A 16,687-nucleotide genomic window follows, 5' to 3' on the forward strand; every position below is an offset into this window, starting at 1 on the left:
CCAAAATGATGGAATTACCTGGTGATAAATAACGTCGTACGCGTCTTGGAGAGTAAATTTTGACTTTGCATAAACAAGAGTTGGGCGATTGTGATCTTTGTTTTGACTTCGCTCATTTCATTGTCAAACTTTATAACACTTGACAGAAAAAGAAACTTACAAAAACCCGGTATCTTGCCATCATTTGACACAGATGCTTCACTGTTTGGCGAGTAAACATGCCGCGGTAACTTAATCACGGCGCCCGCTGAATTCCAGCCATGTCACTTTCGATTTTGCAATTTACTTAAACGTAGCAAAAATCTCCCAAAATGTTTGTCGCTGATCGTAACTTTTTATATTCTATATTCACGGTTCAAAATTAATGTTGTTTTCATGTCGTAAATATTTTATTCACGATCGACCGTCCCGGAAACTTCCTTCTGCTCTTTCTAAAAACTGTGTATCAATAGTTATTTGCTTTTTCATCAATATTTGTTTTGCATAAAGCAAGCTAACAAAATCTGTACCTTGATCAGTTTGTATTTGTTAGCGTTAATAGTATTTTCGGTCAGATGCTTCTTTTGTAAGGGGTTTATTGTTTTGGTCTCCCATCCTAACACTAACCCCGCTGAACAGGGTTAACTTCAGTGAAGTTCAGTATTACAAAGCTGTCAGATGCTCAGAGGGCACACTTGTGGTGAAAAGAAGTTGTGAGGGAACTTGAAAATTATCAACATGTCAGCCCAGAAGCCAATGTTTCTCGCTTCTCTTTTATTTGTTATTCTTCAGAGACTGGAATGCTGTATTTCAATACCACACAATTCAGTGCCTCCTGATTTTCTGTAACACGTACCACAGGCAACCCAGTGTATGCTTCACGGCAGCATCTCTCTTTTTTTTTGTTTATCTTTTCTTTACTCCGACCCACGGACTCAAAATTTGGAATCGTGGACGAAGGTAAATGGAGACGAAACGGGGCACAACCTCATAGAACACGTATCTTCTCCACGCTCGGGCCTGTAAATTGATCGTGACTAGCTGTTCGTATCTCTCGTGCCATTCCCGTGCCGTCGACTCCTAGTGGAACAAACAAGCAAACAAACAAAGGTGAAGCGATTAAAAACACAAACAGCGGTGATAAATATTGTATTCCAACGCATTTTTATAAAACTTGACGTTTCGTATTTTCAAAAGTGACCGTTACAATTTTTAAAAACTATATATATATCGTAAACAATAGCCCTAGCTAAAAGTGACCATTCATCAGCCATTGCTGATCATGTGAAAACCACTGGCCACGACATTAAATGGGATCACTTTGACTTTTTAGCGTCCGGAAAAACTGACTTTCACTGCAAAATTAAAGAGACTTTGTTCATTCAACAGCTTAAGCCTTCCCTTAATGTCAATATTAGTAGCGAGAGGTTATTGCTGTTTTAGCTATTACTTTTCATTATGTCTAGACACGTACTGCTGCAGATCATTTTTCTCAGTCTAGGTTCCAGACCCCTATTGTTTACGATATGTATATAGTTTTTAAAAATTGTAACGGTCACTTTTGAAAATGTGTGTTGACTAGCATACGAAACGTCAAGTTTTATAAAAATGCGTTGGAATACAATGTCTATCACCGCTGTTTGTGTTATTTTCTTAATCAAGCTACGATGGCCTAAGAACAAGAGTTTATATGAAGCGATTAAAGGTCTAAATGAAGTAGGGTCAAACATACAGCAAGCTATATTGATAGGTATTGATGTCACGTCTGCTTCTAGCCAGGGGTTTACAGGTACCCAACGTCAATTTTCGGAAAATATCTTGATTCGGAAGACGATTTGAGATCTAGAATTTTTGGGAACATTTGTTGTATAATTTCTTGCTTGCCTGCCTGTCCTAGGATCATTTCGAACATATGAAAAATGGTATAATTGCCCATTCTAAAACGGAGTTTAACCCTAAGAAGGTCACTTAGAATTGTCGGGAGCCTTTTTTCTGGCTGAAATTTTCGAAAAGGTAAGTTTTGATCCCTATAATTTTCGGATCACAAGACTTTCAGCTGGGAAATCCGAACAGATGAAAATTTTTAGGGCATAAAAACATGCCTATATCTACCGTTTAAATACCAAAATACGTTTAACGATGCTATGTTTAAGTGGTTTTGAACAATATTCTCGTTGGGTGCCCTTGTTCTAGCGTCGATAACACATAATTGTTTCTCCACAGTTCATATGTTCATAAAAAACTACACATTTAAAACGTATTACCGGATATAAGACAAGCTTTCAGAGAACAAGAGCTTGATGGGTGCGATTTGCAACGCCCTGCACGACCATGGGTTTTAAGACTAAATTTTCGAAACTTTTGGTTACTTTTTGACAGCAATAATAACGATAAAAGCAACATGACGTTTCCATGACTTTATGTGATCATTATCAAACGTAAAGAAACTAGGGGCCGTCCCATTGGAATATTGGAATTCTCTGTTTACACCCGGTCGTTCAACTGACCCATATTTCTGTGGATTTTCAAAATAATAATAACATGAGGAAGGAAATGATTTAGTAAAACATTGTTTTAATATTTAATCTGAAATATAAACATCGGTGTTGCCCGTAAAGATCTTCAACCCAAGAGTAAACGTTAACGTCACACTCTTTAAGGAACTTTATTTAAGTGTCTAATCTTCTAGCGCCGTAGAGCACTAATCGGGGACACTGTGAATTGAAATTAACAAGTTAACGCAAATCAAATCAAATTTTGGTTTTTGAGGAGAGGGGAAACCGGATTACCCGGAGAAAAACCTCTCGGTGCAGAGTAGAGAACCAACAAACTCAACCCACATATGACGCCGAGTGTGGGAATCGAACCCGGGCCACATTGGTGGGAGGCGAGTGCTCTCACCACTTCACCATCCCTGCACCACACGAGAGGTCTTCTGTCCGTCTGGGAGGAGAATATATCAACAATAACTGTCTACTCGTTACAGCCCCTTGCCTCTAGATTCCTTCTGATTTCGGACCCAAAATTGGGAAACGCAAATGCGGCATTCCAGGCATTCGACAGCTGTAGAGGACACAAAAACAGGACTCGGCCTAACATGAGTGCAAACGAATGTTTTGTGAAATCTGTTCTTATCTGAAGTTCTTGGAATTCGATGACTATTCTAACGTAAACATTTTTCAGTTTATATTAAGTATTTCTTTTCATGATGTCCATTTACTGTACATATAATTAGGACGTGGTTGCTGAAGAAAGTGGCATCTCAATCGCTCTTTCATAACATGGCGGAAGGTCATTCCCTTGGCAACGGTGTCCATCCGAAAAGATAGAAATTTCATCGTTTTGCACAGCAGTGAAATAATCCGGAAGATCTCTCAAATATTCTGCAGAGGTGTTTTGTGCCGTGACAGCAGAAAAATAATCGGGCAAATTATCGCCCATGGGACAAGTTGTGGCACTTGATTCCCTGAGAGCGGGAACTGCATCGTTGCAAGAGAACATCGCTGCTGGCGACCTATTCAAGTCTTCGGCTGGAATATCAGAGACAAAAGAGACGTGAGAAGATAAAACATCTGCTTGTGTTTTGTCAATGTATCTAACACCGCATAAAATAAAAATTGCCCCAGCGATGAAGAGTAAAATGGAGATTGCACCGGAGGTCAACGCTGAGTGTGAGTTCGGCAACGGACATTCAGAGCAAAACAATATAAATGCTGTCAGAAGGCATAGAGCGCTGGTTATGAAACACAGAAAAGCAACTGCCGCGACGATTCCGTCGAAACTCTGACTGGAGAAACACTTGAGGAATTTCCTTCTTCTTATTTCCTCGCTGTTTTCTACCATATTTCTTGGTCCTTTTGCGCCCTAATCATTAGTCAATCTTTGACGAGAGCATCACATCATGGACCAGAATGTTAAGTCTAGAATGGGTCTTAATGATATCACAAGACTTGCATTACGAGCTTACAGGTCTGTCGGTATGGTGCGATTTGTAGCGCCTCGTTCGACCATGAATTTTTAAGGCTAAATTTTCCAAACTTTTTGCAACCTTTTGAAAAGAACAATAACGATAAAAGCAACAAGAGGTTTCTATGACTTTAAGTGATCATTACCAAATGTAAAGAAACTAGTATTAATACTGTATGAGTGAAAAAGATTGCCTTGTAATTTTTTTTGGGTATCCTGTGCATTTATGCCTAAACGGTATTTGGCATTGTTCACTTGCTATTTGCTTGAGTCGAGAATAAACGAGTTCTGCCAGCTGAATCAAGTTCTTCACAGTTCAACAATGTTCTTATCAGAAGCTTTTGTAACTTCTTTTGAAAAACCTTTGGAGTTTGCTGCGATGACCATCCTAACATAAAGGTTTTTTAGTTTATATTAAGTATTTCTTTTCATGTTGTCCATTTACTGTGCATTTACTTGGCACGCGGTCGCTGAAGGAAGAGACTAGGGCTCGATTTATGGCCCGCCTGCAGTCCCTTGTTCAAAAGCCCCATTACGGTAATCCTGATAACTGGAAAGTGTATTTTATTTTCTGATCAAAAAAAGTTTCCAAGAGATTTTTAAGGCTGGTTTTCACTAGCGACGGAGAGGTAAGAGCGTCGCAGTTATGACCTAGCCGGAAAATCAAAGATCGGAGTCGTAAGCTCGACGAAATCGGAGTCGGAAGAATCAATACGTTCCGATTTTCTTCCGACTCCGCTTATGACTCCGTCGAAGCAGAAGCGGAAGAACCACACAATCACAATGCTTGGAATCGAGCATTGTCATTTATTCTTCTGTATCTGCTTCCGACTCCGACAATGCAGTTTTCCCTGGATCGTAAGCGACGGAGTCATAAGCGGAATCGGTATTCTGCTTCCGACTCCGACAGTTTGATTTTCACTGGATCGTATCGCTCTCAGCGCTTCTGATTACGACTCCGACTCCGTCGCTAGTGAAAACCTGCCTTTAGTCTTCAAACTGAGTCAGAAGTTTGCTTTCCCTCAGCATAAAATTACAATGTAAACGCCTTTTTGAAGGACAAAATTCAATCCTGGATTGGAATGCAATCGCGGATTAGTGTTAATCGGCCTTTGAACAAGTAAGTGGGCCCACAATGCTAAGTCAACAACAAGTCTCAATTAATCACAAGACTGACACTCCTTTTCTACGCCCAAATGTTGCCTGATTACCGCCCACAGTCCGCGAGCAAATGTGTTTGTAGATTTTCGCTGGATTTCTCCTCGAGTAAAATTCATTGTTATGATCTCCTTAAATAAGTGTCAGATGCAAGCACGAACGAGACGACGAGCGAAATTTTTCGAAAAACAATTGCGGCGAAAGGCTGAGAAAACGTCTTTCCTTCAGGTTCTCTTCTTAATTTTCGCTCTACTAGAACGGGAGAAAAATCTGATTGTTCTCTAATATCGTAGCCGGATCCTCAAAGGTCAGGGGAAAAGAAGATGTAACGTTTCCAGGGACAGAGGGTAACAGAATCTAACAAATTCTTGTCAAATTCTACAAAACTTCAAAGCAGTCTGCGTCTTGCTTCTGGGCAGGCCGATTATTTTTGTTCGTGACTTTTTTCTGGCTTAGAACCGTCCGCCTCTCAATCACGTGAGATAATTTCGCTTTTGGCCAATAGTGCAAAAAATAATATCAGAGGGTAACAACCAGAGTTTTTTTATTTGTACTAGGTTTCTACTTGAGGGCTAACCGGTAAACAAAATGCATCCCGATTATTTTTCTCAAGGTGTCTTATTTACCGAAGATAATGTTTTGAAAGAATCATATTTCCGCAATCTCTTGATCGGTTGTGTTTGGGCTGCAGAGTTCGTGTCTCAACAAGACACCGGTTCCCCGGTCAAGTCTACGATTCAGCACATGACCAACGCAACTTAAGTCTTCGTCTTAGTCCCACACAATGATTCCTCTCGTCCAAGCTTTGAAGTTGACCAAAGGAAATAAATCACTGCTATCACGACGTCGTCCCTTTTAGTAGGGGCACCCAAAGAGAATATAGTTCAAAACCACTTAAACATAGCATTGTCAAACGTATTTTAGTATTTTAACGGTAGATATAGGCATATTTTTATCCCCTAAAAATCTTTCATCTGTTCGGATTTCCTAGCTGAAAGTCTAGGGATCCGAACACTATAGGAATTAAAACTTACTTTTTCGAAAATTTCAGCCAGAAAAAAGGCTCCCGAAAATTCTAGGTGACGTTTCTAGGGTAAAAATCCGTTAAAAATGGGCAATTATACCATTTTTCAGATGTTCGAAAGTCCTAGGAGAGGCAAGCAAGCAAGAAATTTTACAACAAATGTTCCGAAAATTCTAGATCTCAAATCGTCTTCCGAACAGATATTTTCCGAAAATTGAAGTTGGGTGCCCCTGTTTTAGCTTCAAAGTGACAAAACCAGTTTTATTTCCGTCAGTGACGGGCACGTATATAACTTAAATGTGACAATGTTAGTGAGGTGTTCTTAAAATAAATTGGTACGAGAAAAATAAAATAAATTGGTAAATTGGTAAATTGGTACGAGCGTTAGAGTCAAAACAGAGAATGAAAGGCTCTCTTTGTCCTAGAAACGCCGTTGTTTTGTAACGGTACCTCAGGAATATCTGCTAAAAGCCGAGTCGCGTATGTAGCTCGATTAACCCATGGTATCATTGCATGGTTGAAGGGGTTTAGAAACTGAGGTGCTGCTTTGGTGGGGAAGTGCAATAAAACACAGAATCGAAACTGATCAGTATGTTTATCAACTGAGTTTATACTGTGGTAAAATGATCAGCAATTCGCTCTGACGAAGAGCTAGCCCTCCAGCGAAATGTCAGTTTTCGAATTTCTTTGCGAAAGTGGTCAATTTACCATATCAACTCAATTGATGAACCCATCTCTGTGTTGACCAATAATATACATTTTTTACGTCGCTGTCGTTGGTGTCTTCAATTAACTTCACTCAGCCCTTTTCCTCACGCGTAGTCAGGCACAGGCATCCCATATTCATTGTTGCTCTTTCTGTGTGAGTTACTGCCCCAGCCCCAGATCCATTTCATTGACTTGGACAACTGTAAAATAATCCGGTGGCTCGTCTATGGAAGTTTCGATTTGTTCTTCATAATTGTAAATAGTAAAATAATCCGGTGGGTCTCTGGAGGAGGCGTCCACAGAGTGGTCACTGTGTTGCACAGCACTGAAGTAATCGGGCAAATCTATGTTAGAATCAATCCACTCAACAATTGATTGATGACAATTCGGTTTGTGATTGTACGGAAGGACATAAGCTGGAGATTTGTTTACATCTTCTGTCGGAATCTCGGAGACGATTACTTGTGGTGTTAAGTGAGATGAAATGTCTCGTCGCTTTTTGTAATAAAGATGAATCAATGTGTAGGTGCCGAGTATGAACAGCATAAACCCCACCCCACCGAATGCTTCATCCGTGAATGTTCCATTTCTGCGGCGGCACTTCGGACAAGGTTTGACGAAAAAGAAACGAAACAAAAGTGACAGAAAAATGACCAAACTTGATCCTAGGCAAAGTGCTGAAAATGCAAAAATGACTGTTCTTTTAAGTTGCGACGTTTTAGAAACTAGCTCATCTCGAGCTGCACCTTCCATCGCCATAAGCAAATTCTTGATAAGCACATGGGAGCGCAAGAGTGTTAAAACACTCAAGCAAAAATATCACATGCTAATAAATGTCAGGCTCTACGTGACCAGTTAATCTATATATACCTTTAAAAACATCAATATTGGTGGATTTTCAACCGTGAGGTAAGTCAGCCTGGAAACGACAAAGTGCGACTTAGTATCCGGGCTTACGCGGTCTGGAGAGATGTGACTATCGTCTTCCAGACCGGCATTTTATAGTTTCAAGAGTTTTCAATTTGTTGACCGTATGAAAGTACTCATCATATACCTTCCAGTGTGTTTTTGCGCTACAGTACATGTATTTTTCTTGGTATTTACCTAAGACACAGCGCGAAATGACCTAGGCCGAGCGTACGTGCTATTTATAATGTTCCGTGATTCCAGCCAATTTCATGGGAGGGGCTGTCTGAAAATAGCATTGGATACCTTCGGACAATTATATGACAGTATCTCATACCAATTTAAAACTTAGCAACAATGGAGTGGGATAAATCAAATTTAATAAAATGTTATATTATTTTTCACACTATTTTCATTGTTTTCTGTCAGATTTTCCCGCGAAGCATTTAGATGTTCCACTGCGTCTGGGGTCTTACTGATCCTGTGGGGTTCTGTCCCTTTCTTTCTAGTTTGAAAATTGAAAGAATCTTCTGAATGCTACCTAACGCATTTGGATTGTGCCTAAGAGACCACTGAGAGGCTATTATGTTCATTCCATCTAAAATCACTTCGGATGACGAGACGAAGAATTTTGCGTGAAGAAACTGTTTTTAATTAACACGCGATCAACGGGTAAACGGAATGTCTGGCTATCTCGAGATGCGCAGAACGTATGCGCAATAACTATAGTAGGCACCGTCCTTAACACGCGATCATTGATTGTCAAAACGGGTAAACGAGATCTCTGTTGAAGGCTAATTAATGTTGCTATAAACCATCTAATCTCTCGTTCTAAGAAACACAGACATTATCCATTTCCTCTTAAGCTTGCTCGATCGTGCTCTTGTTTTAACAAATATTTGGTCAATCAATACCAACAACTCACTCATCAGCGTGCCAGCGTGCCATAAGATTAAAAAATTGTGGTACCTTATCCATGGAACATTTTGTCTGATGCCTTTAATTAGAGAAATGAGTCTGAAAAGCAAATTCGTACAAATTAGATGAAAAATGAATGAACCTGAGGCACGCAGATAAAGTCAAGGCTCGAGTCACGATAATAAATTTGAATAGGACTGAAAATAAGTTTTCACAATTCCTAAATTAGGCCAATAATTTATATGATTTTTAAATAATATTTTACATAAGTTATATAATGATTTTTTTATTTAACACTCTTTTACTCTGTCAAAAGCCAGACACTTTTATACTCGCCAATGGAGACCGCTTCAGGGTGAATAATTTTAAAATTATTTAATAATTTAATTCTTTTAAATATAATTTCAAATAATCATAAATACTGTTGTGAATACTAGGCACTTCTCCAATATGAGTCAGCATCATCATCGAACCCAGGGACAGTTCTTGGGGTACAGGAGTGTAATTAATTGGCGACGAAGAAAAGTATAGAACGGCTAGGCTATGACATATACTAGAAGCTTTTTGTCTTGCTCCAGTGGTGCGTTCACTCACGTTCACTTTGCCACACTTTGTTGATTTAATTGTTTTAAAATGATTGTGGATTGATTTTCCAATAGTGGAACACATGACAGTTGTCTCACATATGGCACTTACAAATATGTTTTAACCTGTATCTGTGTTTCGGGAAGACCTGATCCGCTACGAATCAGGTTAAAATAGAAGGCAGCAACGCTGATGCATTCTACGACAGCGATGAGTCAAGCAGACACCGTTTCTTGGCTGAGGCGCAGTGTGACACTCAAGGAAAAAATTCTACTTGTTCTAGGAGTTCTTTGCATTGCTGTCAGTCTGGTTTTCCTTTTTGTCTTGTTTGTTGTCTTTAAACCATGCGATCAATGTGACTCATCAATTGAGCAACGAGGAGGAGGTGTCGCTATTATTGTGGTGCTTGTTGGCGGAATCACACTTCTTGTTCGCTACAAAAGACAACAAGTGCAAGCTTCGAAGCCACCTGACGTAATTATCTCTGAAATTCCAGCTGCGGATGTAGAAAAGTCTCCGGCTGCTATCATTTCATTGGATCATATTCCTCACCGTTTGCCAGTTTTATATGAAATAGAAAATGAAATTTGGTCGGCAGACTTGAATTCAACCGTAGATTTGCCCGATTACTACACCGCAGTGCGTGAACTGCAGAACGAGGTCAATTATAGCGACAGCGAAGATTCTCAATCTAGCGATCTACCAGGTTATTTTAGTGCAGTAGTAAACAGGAATTTCTCTATACGAGATGAAATGGATTTCTCTGCAACCAACGCCGAAGACAATTTGGATTCTTTGGTTTCGAGAGATGGATCGCTTGATACTCGTCTTTGAGCCCTTACGGAATAAACTGGAAGTTTAATTGTTGACAGGATCCAGTGCGCACATATATTTTAGTACACCCAAAAATGTTATTGTTTCTGGTAATATTGCCTGGTTTACAAAACGGAAAAGGGGAAATCAAGGTCAAATTATCCAAGAAAATCACGTCTCAATCTTCTGTCACGCTAGAAGTGTTGCGCAAGAGCTCGCAAATGACCTACCTGCATGCGCCACTCCACATGAGCATGTATCCGTAAATTGGAATACTTATGTTTGAAGTGGGGTTAAAGACGAAAGAGTGAGCGCAGAGTTCATGGGCTCGAATCCTGTTGAAGTCACGACACTTTTTCATGTGTCTTTAATTTATAAGAGACAATTCTTTAAATTCGCTATTCTCACGGTTATTTGCATCAAAACAATGGATATCCAGTTCACTGAAGCATGATACAGTCACAAGAGTATTTTAATGCAAAGAACCCCCAAAGCGTATTGCATTATGGGAATTGAAAAGTAAGTGCGTCACGTTCCATACAGGTTGATTGACAATGTCTAGCCAATCTCATAATTTTCGGATAATTATCGGATGTATTTCGTTCCGCTGTAGGGAGATAAGATTCCGACCATGTCTGAAACCTGTTACCTGAATAATGACGCGGGAACTTTTTACTTAATAACCATACGAACAAGAGTTAATTTACCATGTGTCAAATATGTTAATATTTTAAACTTCAGATGAGTAAATAGACGCTTTTATTTCTCGTTATCTACTGTTTGCACGAGGTTGTTGTGTGCTGACCTCCAATGACATTTCGCCTGAATGTATCCGCTATTTTGGGAAAACCCAGCTTTAATTTCGTGACAGATGGAGTCTGATGACTTTGGAGATGACTTACTGATTTTCCCAACTTCTTTCCCAGGGCTTTTCACCGCCGAGAGGAGGACAGGCCTTGGCGGTGAAAATCCCTGGGAAGGAGGCTGTGATTTTCCTTTCCAGAAGCCGTGACTCTTCGGTCAGCCTCGAAAATAACAACTTCAAACTTTTTCCGACTAGAAACCAGTATAATATGAGGATCAGTCACTTGTCCACAAACTTGAACCTAGGCTACCTCCGTTACTTCGCCCTAGGAAATTAACAAACTAGTGAAGGCTTCGACAAGGATGGACAACGCAAAAACGTCAACAAACAAAACAATAGGTTTCATGAGCAAAAACAATCGCTCTGCACGTCCGAAACGTGCGTTTCACCTTTTCGTACATTTTCTTCCCGTCGTATTGGATGACGAGAGCACAAAAGAATATTTTTCATTTTCACGTGTTTTCTCTCCAGCTGTAAAGGTTGTTTATGTCAAAGTAATTCCAGGATTTTAGATGCGAAGTAAAGCCCCAGCTATACGTTCAAACATTGCTATAAGACATTTGTTGCATCAACAAGTTAGAAGGTGTAGCATGCATGTTTGATGACGTTTACTTAATATTTTTTTTTAGCAGAATGTTTTGATTTCGATCAAACATTTTGTCCGAAATACAACAAATGTTGAAGCGTGTAGCCGCCCTTTCAACAATGTTGTATTGCAATGACCAATCAGAGTTAGGTCTAAGGGCTCAGTCTCCAAAACACAAACAAAACATACGCCATCATAAGTTTGCGCCACTTGAAACTAACATGTTTCCAACATTGTTAGAAGCATTCATATAACATTAATGGGACATGTCCTTCTAACGATGTTATGACTTGTAGCCGGGACTTAAAGTGCTAAGTGCAAAATCCGGGAATTCCCTTCGATAAATATTAATGAGAAACCAAAGTTTCCAGTGATGTTCTCGTTTTCGTAGATCAGCTCGTCGATATTTAATTAAGGCAGCTCAAAGCACTTTCAACGCTTTCACGCAACTTTCTTACTAGAAGATTGGCACTACAACGCTGTATCACGTGATTAGCAATATTATGGTACCAAGAAACTTTCCCGTTGCCACGGTGACTTAAAAAACACCCTATATTTTGTATTTAGTTGCTTATATCTGAAAAAACAAAGCCGGTGACTGCCAATTTGTATTGCTGGAAACTAATCAGAAGGAAAACATGAAACTTTCTGCAAAGTTTTTTTTTTAAATCTCTGAAGCGGATCCAGAGCCAGCTTAAATCTGTGATTTTGTTAAGAAGAAAAAGAAGAGGAAAGCTCAGACTCGGAAAATGAGAGTCGTAGACATAAGTCCAAAAGGCACGGTCAGAGAGAAACGAGCACTTCCCAAAGCTTACAAGGCCAAGCAACATTTAACCATTTCGATCTGTATACCTATATGTTCCTTTAGAAGATTACATGGTTGTATACCTATATGTTCCTTTAGAAGATTACATGGTTATAGACGAACTATATGTGTGCCGGATTAATCAGCTAGTTGTAATTAACGGTACAAGTTCGAATTCACGTCTTGTTTGAACCTTTCCATACTTTTTAAGACACCCACAAACATAATTTATTTCCCTTAAATACACTGCATTATTTTTCACATGAAAGACATCAATTCGACCCTATTGATTCTCGTTACCAATTCCTAAGTATCTATGACTTCTCGATTCTGTATGGCTGATCCACGACCCACTAGCCATAGAACGCTTATTCCATATAGACCATATATTACTAATCTACTTTTCTCAAAAAAGAAACGACAGTTTTCAATTTACAATACATGTTTCGACAGACTCATGTCATCTTCAGTTGCAAATGAGTTTTTTTAACGGTTGTACACTTGAATTTATATTAAGGTACGTTACAAAATTACGTGTCGGAACTTGCATACAATTTGAATATGAAGTATGAAATGCGCAGGAAACAAAAATATCGCACCTAGCAATAAAATAAAAGACAAAAGAACTGCGTAATTAAAAAGAAAGAGACAAATCTAAATGCCTCAACTGCTGATTAAGAATGGGATTTTCCCACTTAATGTGCAATGCCTCTTTGATCTTAATTTGGAATTTTGAGGCGGCAGAATCTAGGATCGTGAAACATTCTGTATTACAAGAGTCATGACAGGCCCTAGATGACTGCAGGTGTCTGTAAACATGCGAAGACTTGTCCGACAAGAGATGCTCACGAGCACGTGTACAAAGGTGGCGAGTGGTCTCGCCAATGTAGCTGGCATTACAGCCAGCACACGAGAATTTATAAACAACACGAGAACGTAGACCTTGCGGTACTGAATCGTTCACGCTGAACATGTTTCTAAGTTTAAACGTACTAAAGACCAACTTAACATCTTAATCAGCTTTACAATAATGTAAAGATTCAGTACCGCAAGGTTTTGCGCTCGCTGCCTAAACTTGTAGCGCTCTGCCACAACGTTCCGTTTTGGTGCAAAGTATCCACTGCATGAGGGCAGTTTTCACCTCTTCGAGGGACTTGTGTTCCCCGGGGAGCGTATTGAAGATTGAAGATGTGTTTTTCTGCGGGGCCAAGGCCGTGCAGCATCGTAGCTCTCTGAATCGCGTCTTCCTTCTCTCTTATAACTGAGGCAATGGCATAAATTTCAAACGCGCTCATCCAGTATTTCCATTTACTGACTGTATAGATCTGCTACATCGATGTTGAATGCGGTGGGTGTTGGAAACGACCGTTCCATTACTCGTGGAATTTCTGCCGGTTCTGGCTGTGCTAGATTTTCCGCCGGGTTTGGCTGTCTAATCTGGATTTTCTGCCAGGTTTGGCGGATCTGCAGTTACGAGTTCATCCTCGTCGCCAATGTGTGGTGTAGTCATAAGTACTGAAAGAGAGACACTCTTCCATTGCTTTCTATGTAATATCCTTTATTCACTGAACGATTATCTTATATTGTAACACAAAGATTATTCTACTTCTACTTGGTAACAGTACTTTCACATCATGTAAAAGGTGACCATAGCACATGTCCTTGTTACAGTAGTATTACTCAGTGGTAATCAATACACTACAGTGTTACAAACTCCTTTTTCCCTTTAAAGGAATTTCGTTTTTCTCACGATGTGGATGAAGAAGAAGAACGCGACATTTCTTCTGCATACCACTATAGTCTTCATCAAGCGATTACGTCCACAGGTTACACTTCACGTGTTAGGAGTGCTCTTCGCCGTTATTTAGTTGCCTTCTAAACTTGCATTAGTAGTCGTGACATTGTAGTCACTCTGACGTCATAGTAGTTAATTCCAGAAGCATATATCTGGACAATAATATTACATGCAGGCGCATTTAGCTGCTAACAGTAAATAAACGAATCACGAAAAGTAAAACGTGAACCGAGAATTGGAAAAACGATTCGCTTAAGAGGCAACTTATATCCGCTTCCTACTTTATTGGTATTTTGTTGGTTGGTCTAACGACCCTCACAAGGAATAAAGGTTATTTTTCACACTTCACTGGTGCTTGAATGTTCCATTTCTATGGCGGCACTGAGGACAAGGTTTGACGAAAAAGAAACGAAACAAAAGTGACAGAAAAATGACCAAACTTGATCCTAGGCAAAGTGCTGAAAATGCAAAAAGGTCTGTTCTCTTAATTAAGCTGTGACATTTTAGAAACTGGCTCATCTCGAGCTGCACCTTTCATCGCCATATGCAGATTCTTGATAAGTACATGTGAGGCCAAGCGTGTTAAAACACTTAAGCAAAAATATAATAAGCTAATAAATGTCCTCTACGTGACCAGTTGAGATATATAAATATATATATATACCTTAAAAAATATCATGTAATATTGGTAGATTTTCAACCGTGAGGTTAGTCAGCCTGGAAACGACAAAGTGCGACTTAGTATCCGGGCTTACACGGTCTGGAGAGATGTGACTATGGGATTGAGGGCATGAGTTGCCAGTTTGTTGGCAGTATGAAAGTACTCATCATACCTTCCAATGACTAATAACATATATTTGTCTTTGTATTTTCCTAAGACACAGCGGGAAATGACCTAGGCCGAGTGTACGTGCTGTTTATAATGTTCCGTGATTCAGGCCAACTTATGGGAGGGGCTGCTTGAAGATAACGTTGGATACCTTCGGACAATTATATGAGAGAGTATCTCGTACCAATTTAAGACTGAGCAACAATGGAGCGGGATGCATCAGATTTATAAAATTTTATTGAATTCTTTTTCATCTAATCTAACCATCTAATCTCTCGTTCTAAGAGGCAGAGACATTAGCCATTTCCTCTTGCTCGATCGTGCTCGTGGCTTCGTCATTCGTTCCCCTACCCCCCGTTCGTTTGGGATTGATATCTTATGTACATTTCTTTCCGCGCTATTTCAGTGGAGTCGTTTCGTTCGAATAACCCCATTTCTTGTAGTCCTTTGGTTTGGGGCGATGTGAGTCGGCTGTATTCGCAGGCTACGTCCCTTTCATGATTCATCCAAAGAAGAAGTTTACGCATTGACGCTCCCAGGGGAGATCTACACTGCGCTGATTGGTTCCTACGTAACCCGCACGTGATTTCCAGGTGACAGTTACTTAACAAAGGGAAAGAAATGTGTAGCTGGTTTCAGCAGACGCTCGTGAGGGAGGAACGCGTGACGAAGCCCTAAGAGTGTCTGCGTGAAAGACCTGATCCGCTACGAATCAGGTTGAAATAGAAGCCAGCAACGTTGATGCATTCTACGACTGGAATGAGTCAAGCAGACACCGTTTCTAGGCCGAGTTGCAGGGTGACACTCAAGGAAAAAATACCACTTGTTCTAGGATTTCTTTGCATCGGTGTCGGTCTGGCTTTCCTTTTTGTCGTGTTTATTGTCTTTAAACCATGCAATCAATGTGACTCATCGATTGAGCAACGAGGAGGAGGTGTCGCAATTATTATGGTGCTTGTTGGTGTACTCACACTTCTTGCTTGCTGCAAAAGACGAAAAGGTTCGAGGCCACCTGACGTAATTATCTCTGAAGTTCCAGAGGAGGATGTCGAAAAGTCTCCGACTGCTTTGATCTCATTTGATCATATTCCTCACCATTTGCCAGCTTTATGTGAAATAGATGATGAAATTTGGTCGACAGACTTGAATTCAACCGCAGATTTGCCTGATTACTACACCGCAGTGTGTGAACTGCAGAACGAGGTCAATTATAGCGACAGCGAAGATTCTCAATCTAGCGACCTACCAGATTATTTTAGTACTGTAGTAAACAGGAATTTCTCTGTACGAGATGAAATGGATATCTCTGCAACCAACGCCGAAGACAATCTGGATTCTTTGGTTTCGAGAGATGGATCGCTAGATACCCGTCTTTGACCCTCACGGAATAAACTGGACGTTTAATTGTTGGCAGGAGCCAGTTCTCACATATATTTTAATATACCCTCGCTTAGAACGAAACGACGAGACAAACTTTGTTATCACGTACAACCCTGCACTTGTTAACACTCTAACCTAACACTCCAACAAATTTTACTCATCACACCATTGCAAAAAACGTTTTCAAAACACTTCCTTTGGTGGCTTACCGTGGTTGTAAAAATATTAGTGATTAGAGCCCAATTAACTAAAACGCATTTCAATTCTCCCGGTAACAGTTGCACCACTCGCCCCTCTATAGAACACGGCTGTAATGAATACACTTTTTATCCTACGAGAGAAGGCCATAAAATCAAATCTCACATTACTT

General features: G+C 40.0%; 1 long non-coding RNA gene across 1 annotated transcript; it reads right to left on the reverse strand.

Moving 5' to 3' along the window:
- Positions 1-645: 645 nt before the first annotated feature.
- On the reverse strand, positions 646-11,509 carry LOC137985331 (uncharacterized). The gene is made up of 3 exons (XR_011119283.1): positions 10,288-11,509; positions 8,711-8,758; positions 646-1,059 (listed from the first exon to the last, which is right to left on the reverse strand). It is a non-coding gene; the product is annotated as an uncharacterized lncRNA (long non-coding RNA).
- Positions 11,510-16,687: the final 5,178 nt, after the last annotated feature.

The sequence above is a fragment of the Montipora foliosa genome, chromosome 14, assembly GCF_036669935.1.
Source record: "Montipora foliosa isolate CH-2021 chromosome 14, ASM3666993v2, whole genome shotgun sequence".
Lineage (NCBI taxonomy): Eukaryota > Metazoa > Cnidaria > Anthozoa > Scleractinia > Acroporidae > Montipora > Montipora foliosa.